The 8,262-nt window shown below is 39.7% G+C and overlaps 1 long non-coding RNA gene across 2 annotated transcripts; it reads right to left on the reverse strand.

Annotated features, from left to right (window-relative positions):
* Nucleotides 1-1,912: 1,912 nt before the first annotated feature.
* On the reverse strand, nucleotides 1,913-3,816 carry LOC148690410 (uncharacterized). Of its 2 annotated transcripts, XR_015956580.1 has the most exons (3): nucleotides 3,634-3,816; nucleotides 3,429-3,550; nucleotides 1,913-2,104 (listed from the first exon to the last, which is right to left on the reverse strand). It is a non-coding gene; the product is annotated as an uncharacterized LOC148690410 (long non-coding RNA). The 2 variants fall into 2 exon arrangements; XR_015956579.1 differs by having other exon boundaries at nucleotides 3,429-3,816.
* Between the last annotated feature and the right edge of the window lie 4,446 nt (nucleotides 3,817-8,262).

Consider the following 8,262-nt stretch of genomic DNA (forward strand, 5'->3'; position numbering starts at 1 on the left):
AGGCCTTTTGTTTTGTTCTAGCCCGTGATTACTTCAGAAGCGAAAATTAATGTTTAAAAAAAGAGTAGTGTTACACTTACCATTTATTTGTTCTATATCTCTAATAGAGGTAGGATCCGTCAACGTATGTGGGTTCCATCTCTATTACATAAATGTACAAATGATGGAATTCGGATCCTCGCTGGATCCTCTTTGTGAGGATCCCTGGGATCTGTGAATCGTGTCCATTCATCGTACATCGTGCGATCAGAAATCATTTTAAATATTTTTATTTAAAATTAAACACAAACAGTATCTGACAAAAACTGATTACACGATGTACAATGATCGGACACGACTTACGAATCCCCATGATCCTCACCAAAAGGATTCGAAGAGGATTCTGTTGGCAAATGATGATACAACTAGATGGTAAGAATATTATTTTTGTTAGAAAAATCGACTAGTTTGTATCAAGACAAAATATAAAATAAAATAAAAAATAAAAAAACAAACTAATTGCAAAACTGATGATTTAATTCCTATTTTTTCTATATTATATTTTTACATGAATAAATGTTTTCTACCATGCACTTCAGTAACAAAGCCCTTTCCAATTTAAAAATAGTTTCAATATAAAAATTTATCCTCCCTAATATTGCTCTTTCAGCAATATAAATATATGGTAATAAGTCATTTAATATGAGAATAGGGATTGCTTTTGGTTCGGTAATCGAACAGAAACACTTGTACCGACTACCGAACCTAAGTTTTTGGAATGGCTATTTTCAAAACAGATAACGAGACCAAGGAAGTTGATTACCGATTTTCGATAAACCAATTTCGTCGTTTCGGTTTGCCGATGGCCTTTGAAGGCAATGGGCATATTGGTGGCGTGGTCTATGTCGACAAGCAAATCATGGGGATGTGGTGGCTTGGAGGTCGTGGTGCGAGAGAGATGGAGATGGAGGCCGGGGCGGTGGCTTGGACTCGACCTGCAAGTGGGTTGTTTGATGAGAATTGCAAGGTAGATGAGAATGCAATGGGATGTTTACATATTAAGATGGGAGGAGGGAATAATTGTTGGTGACTGAAATGCAGTGGTGGTAGTGGCTAAATTGCGTGGTGGTGGGGATAAGGAGGAATCTTGGTGATGGTGGCTGATTTGTGGTGGCTGGGGTCGAGAGAGAAGAGTGAAGACCTGAAGAGAGAGAGGTGATTTTAAACGGGGGGTTAAGATTCAATCTCAACGAAATCCAACGGTTAATATTTAGTCGTTAATAAATAATTCAGAAAGACATTTTTGGTTCGATTTTACCCAACAAACCAACCCTTCATGGAAGCCAAATACCATATCGAAATTTACTTTAAGTTTCAGTTTCGGTTACAAAAGGGTTTAGGATTATTGGGTCCGACAAAGGTCTGGTTCAAATTTTTAGGGTTGAGGATTATTGGGTCCTATATAAGAGAGACTGAGTTTTTTTGGTGTGTAAGTACATAGATTAGCTCCAAGGCCGGCCTTGGCCTGGAGGGAGCAGGGTGACCATCCAGGGCCTATAACAATCGGGGACACCAAATATGTTAAGGTATTTAGATGAGTTTATGTTATATTCTTTTAAATAGTAAATAGTTTGATTCATCGTTAAAGTGTATTTTTAGCAACAGTATTTGCTGAATTTAGTATATATGGGTTTTTGTGTTCAATCCTTTATAATGTCTCTCCTTTCTTTATTTTTTAAATTATTTATCACACATGATCATTTTTCCTTTTTTGTTTTAACAGGCACCAAATTATTTCTCAATTTTTTTGTCCATATGTGACACACCCCGACCGAGATCAGGGTATGCTGGCCGTCACGTGGAAGTGACGAAACCATGTGCATGGTGCGGAAGCTAATAAAATGGTAATGGAAATAGTACGAATAATAAAAACTAGCATACAAAAGGTAATAGAAACAAGTGCTAGCGTAAGTGAGACACAAGTTCAGAGCATAAAGCCTAAGCAGTCCAAAAGAAAATGATGCGACAACAGTACACCCGAAGGTGGCCCTACGCTGGTGATCGTCTGTCAGAAATGCCGGAAAAGTCCTCTGGGAAACCACCAAACCTGCTAATCAACTAGAACCTGGAGGGGCGCAAAACAAAAGCGTGAGTGGGCAAAAACAAAGCTTTTCGAAAACCATTTAATAAATATGTTCTAACCCCTCGCCGTAAAACCTGTATACTTCCCAGAAAATAGACATATATATACATATACCCATCATGCTCAAGAATATGCCATGCCAAAACCTCAGAATGAAATGCAAGTGCTCAGGTATAAATCATATCGATAACATATAATCTGGCAGCCGGAGTCACCTAACGTGACCTGTACGACTGAATCTAGAGCTCAAATCTCAATCTCGCTAACTAGACCTGCACACGAGTCGGAACCACCTATAGTGGTATGTACGACAAGCCTGGGTGTAACATATAAACGCTCAAGTGCTACGATCACGTGAAGGCTGGGCGAATAATCGCGGGTCACCTACGAGTCGGAACCATCTAAAGTGGTTTGTACGACAGGACTGTGCACCTAACTTGGATCCAAGCTGAGCGTGTGGTGCGGGAGGTGAACATCACGTGAAGGACTGTGCCCAACTTTGGGCGGGAGCACTAACACCAGAGGTGCAGGTTATGAGCTCTCTAAGCATCTCAAACCACTACTGAATGTAAACATGAATAACCATTACTTGACACTTACCTGTGCGTCCGCAGCACCAAATATGCATATATATATATAAACGATTAATAATGCAACTAACGATGCATAACCAACGATAATATAATGCATGGCATATGGCAAATAACAATTCAAATCAATTTCTGGGAAAAATATAAGTATATAGGTATATACGGAAAACCAAAAGCCTACTCACTAGTATGTGGAAGGGTCGTAGCCCCCCTGCCTCGAGTGACCACGCTCGTCCTCGGGATAGGTATCACCTATATGCGAAACAACTACAAAAACGTCAATTTTAAAGCACATAACCAATCTTTAGAAATAACTTCTCATACAATGCTCAAATGGGGTGTATGAATACACCAACGTGATCTACTCAACCTCAGGAACATCCCCATATTTTTAAAATAATTTTTCACCACCGCATACGCCCCCACGCGCCGGCCACGCCCAGGCACGTGCCTGGCCCACTGACGGCGTCAACTGATGCCGTAAGGGAATATTCCGTCAGACTTAACAGATTCCGTCAACGGCGTCAGGAATATTCCGTCAGACTTGACAGAATATTCCGTCGTCTTCTCAGGCGCCGGAAAACTGGGAAATTTTCAAACTTTGATATCTTCTTCGTTTTTCACCCAAATTTCACAAAATTGGTACCAAAATGAAGCTTAGAACTAGAGGAACACAATCATACTACTTTCAAGGGCTAAAATCCACGAAATCTCACCTGCAAAATCAACCCAACTCTGGCCAACTTCGAAACTAGTGATCCCGACGTCCAAAACCTTCAAACGAACCACCCCGAGCCTCCTAGGGACCTCACCAAGCTTCCTACAAGCTTGAAATTCCCTAAAACGTGAAAAATCACGTGAGCATGAACAGTATCAAAATCGGGCATCGTGATTTCGACGTGATAACGAGGGTATTCTCACCTGGAAAAGGTATGGTTGGACTCCTACAAGCCTCACGAGCATGAATATGGCCTTGGTTTCTTCGATCTGTGGAGGTTTGATAGGTTTGTGGGTGTGTTCGTACGTTTCAAGAAGAATGAGAAGGAATGGGGACTCGGGACAGGGTGCAGGAAACAAGAGGAAAGGTGGTGGAGTGTGGGAAAGTGTGTGTGGCTCCAAACATGCCAACAAAACACAAAAACGTAACACAAAACGTAAAGGAAACAAACTGGGGGTAAAATAGTCTTTTCACGCGTACGCTTTAATATTTCTGGGACGGGCTGTCACAAAGCATGTGCTCATGCATGTTTAAAATCACACGTGATTAATAGGGATTTTACCACCTGCAAATGTTGATTTTATTACCTAAAATATTAAAAACGAATTTAATTAAAAACAATTAAAGAAACCAATTTGAAGGGGAACAATCTTAGAAAATAATGATAAAAGGACACTAGGGTTCCACCATCACCTTAACAATCTTATGTAATTTTGACAATTACTTATGAATTACACTTGCAACTTTGAAAGTTGGGTTTTCCTTATGCATATTCTACTTGTGGCATTCAAGCTAGAACGTATATCAAACATGCAATCTGTCTGTGACATTTAGATCAAATATAAACATGCATGACTCATTACGCTTTTTTATTGAAAAACCATGCAACCCCTAAGACGTGGCATTCGCCCTAGGTGAAATTACAACTATCAATCACAAGAAGCAATACTCAATTCCCCCGATGGCATTCTGACCGAATTGCATCCGATTACTTATCTAAACATCCTAATGGTAGCTAAGCATTAATGTGACATCCCACATCGCCCAGGGGAGTGATCCTTATATGTATATTCCCATCCCTACCTAGCACGAGGCCTTTTGGGAGCTCACTGGCTTCGGGTTCCGTAGGAACTCCGAAGTTAAGCGAGAAGGAGGCTAGAGCAATCCCATGATGGGTGACCCACTGGGAAGTTGCTCGTGAGTTCCCAAAAACAAAACCGTGAGGGAATGGTAAGCCTAAAGCGGACAATATCGTGCTACGGTGGTGAAGCGGGCCCGGGAAGTGATCCGCCCCGGGCCGGGATGTGACAATTTGGTATCAGAGCCTAACCCTGGCCGCGTGTGTGCCGACGAGGACGTCGGGCCCCTAAGGGGGGTGGATTGTGACATCCCACATCACCCAGGGGAGTGATCCTTATATGTATATTCCCATCCCTACCTAGCACGAGGCCTTTTGGGAGCTCACTGGCTTCGGGTTCTGTAGGAACTCCGAAGTTAAGCGAGAAGGAGGCTAGAGCAATCCCATGATGGGTGACCCACTGGGAAATTGCTTGTGAGTTCCCAAAAACAAAACCGTGAGGGAATGGTAAGCCCAAAGCGGACAATATCGTGCTACGGTGGTGGAGCGGGCCCGGGAAGTGATCCGCCCCGGGCCGGGATGTGACAATTAAGATATAGAGACAATTTAAACACAGTGATTAATAATTCAAAGCATGCATGTATAATATCATAAGCAATTGAATAAAGACTACATATTCATGTTAAGGCTCAAGGCATTGCCCTAGCAAACATAAATTAGTTACAAACAACCATAAAACAAAAGGAATTTTATTGAAATAGAAAAATGATAGAAAACACCTTGAAATACAAAACGTCAAAACCTAGCTAAGTTCTCCAAATTGATGCCTCCGTTCTCCTCCTAACCTAATGGCTAAAAAGCCTTATTTATACTACTACAAAATAAAACCCTAAAAGGTCTTAGAATAAAATTAGGAAACCTAATACATTGAAATAAAATAGGAAAAATAATTTTAAATTAACTTGGTAAATTCGCCAAAAAATCTGCACAACAACGTTTTAGACCCAAATTAGCTCCAAAACTGGCCCAAAATAACTGGATTTAAAGCTTGGACTATTCTGAACACTTATCCAAAAGACCGCGAACCCATCTGAGGTCATCTTGGACTCCAAAAACGCATTAAAGCCCAAAAACGTTACTTTCCAGCAACATACACTACTTCTTTAATAAATAGCCAAAAAATAACTGCTTGGTAGAAAAATCTCAAATTTTGATACGAACACGCCAAGAGATACACGAACGTCCTTCAATTTGAAACACTCCAAAATTCGTCTGTTTGATCACGTTTTTTTTTAGAGAAAATCGAATGTCCTACATTGAAAATATAAAATAAAGTATCAAAATTCAACCAAAATAATTACCAAATTATACTAAGAATAAGATAAAATATATAATATAATATTAACTCATCAATGATCACCATACATTATTTTATTCATGTCCTGTCACCTGTTGACATGTGCAATCACTATGAGATGGCTACAGCTAATGACTTTCACCAAAATATCCACTCTTTGAGTTGAAATTTTTGTGTGGTCCTGATGAAGCTTTCATAAGACCCTAGGTCAGAGACACATAACACATTTTCATGGTTTTGAGAAATTATCTGGGGATATCTCCGAAATCATACTCATATAACATTCGAGCAAGTTGATCCCATCTTTAGAACCTTAGGTATAGATTTATTCCAAACTCTCTTATTATGTTAATGTTCGATTAAGAGAGATTTGTGCTGCTATTGAATCTTCATTTGCATATCATTTAAGTTGCATTCATTCTTTCATTGGTGTCACTAGTGAAGAAGCTCAAACTTGAGCTTCCATTGCTGTGAAGACCTTGCATTGATTTCCTTGAAGAATCTTAAGTTGCACAAGAGCTACAAGCTACTCATTTTATGGTTTAGGAATTGAGCATTTCCTTTGTGTGATATTTTGATTACTTATATTTATATTGTCGTTGATACACCATCTATATTGTTGATTGAATTTACTAGCTTTTATATGCAAAAATAGATCCCATTCAGTTAACATTTGTCACTCAATCAAGAGCATGTTCATAATAACTGTTAGTCTAATTGTTGTTGTGCATTAGAGTCAGTCTGGGTGGTTCTGCATAGGAATAGAAACTATAGAGTCTATTATCATATATTATTACAGGAGATTCTGCCTAGTGCCAATTTCATGCTTTTTCGGCTTGCAAACGTGTAAAATCTTTTTGGAACCAAATTTGTGCACTGCCGTTGAAGGTGGAGATGCACAAATCCAAGCATTTGTAAAAGAACAAACAACCGTAAGTAAGCCAAAGATTAGGGGTTGTGCTGGTCAAACTCTTTGATGGTCAAAGTCTCTTCAATTTACATTCTTTAACGAATTTAGAACAAAGCGAATTGAATACCGTACTGGCTATGTCTACTCTCTCACGAATAATACTATGAGGTACTAGCAAATCTCGTACCCGAACCGAACCGCGAATTTAAACCATACTCCGTATCCGGCAACTATGCCTGCAACAAACAATCCCAAAGTAATAAACGTATTGCATATACACATAAACTGATCATACATATAAGTGACTAACATAACATAATATTTTGCATATATAACAGACACTGATACGCATATTTCTTCAATGATTACTTGGTCATATTGCAATGAATACCATAACTCACTACATTTTTTGACATCTATTTCATTAAGAGTAACTAGCAGAGAGCACATATTTTGTGTGTGTGAACAACCGTCCACTTCCTTTCACATTCTCTTCAGCGCAATCGCAACCGCCCACCTCCTCCCACATTCTCCTCAAGTGCAACCGCTTCAGTTCATTCAAACTATCCAAAAAACATCATGATTTCACTTACCTGTATGAAAAAATGATGGTGGAACAATTTCTCTTAATAAGTGCATATTTTTATCTTATGTAAATATTTTGATACAAAATTACTATTTTACCTTCCTTATGTAAATATTGTGTATCAAAAGTGAGGGTAAAATAGAAAAAAAAGAGATATGATTGTCATTTTGTCAATAAGTACAAAATTACTATTTTATCCTCCTCATCTCAATATATAGTATAGATAATGATTAGAGAGATTGGAGAATACATACATACACCCACAGTACATAAACACACAGTACATACGTACATACACACACCCACAGTATACATACATACACCCAGAGTTCCCATGCCTCACAAACCAATTTCACACACACACACACACACATACACGCACAGGACAGTTTGTCCGTCCGTCCGACATTCGAGAGCGAAAGGCTGAGAAAGAGACTGGGAAATTGGTTTCACACACACACCCACAGTATACATACATACACCCAGAGTTCCCACGCCTCACAAACCAAGTTCACACACACACACACCCACTGGAAACCAATTTCACGCACACACACACACACACACCCACTGGAAACCAATTTCACGCACACACACACACACCCACAGTATACATACATACACCCAGAGTTCCCACGCCTCACAAACCAAGTTCACACACACACACGCGCACACACACACACCCGCAGTATACATACATACACCCAGAGTTCCCACGCCTCACAGACCAATTAAAGAGACTGGGAAATTGGAAACCAATTTCACGCACGCACACACACACACACCCACAGTATACATACATACACCCAGAGTTCCCACGCCTCACAAACCAAGTTCACACACACACACCCACAGTATACATACATACACCCAGAGTTCCCACGCCTCACAAACCAATTTC

Source organism: Pyrus communis, chromosome 15 (genome assembly GCF_041283825.1).
Source record: "Pyrus communis isolate YQ-2024b chromosome 15, ASM4128382v1, whole genome shotgun sequence".
NCBI classification, from domain to species: domain Eukaryota; kingdom Viridiplantae; phylum Streptophyta; class Magnoliopsida; order Rosales; family Rosaceae; genus Pyrus; species Pyrus communis.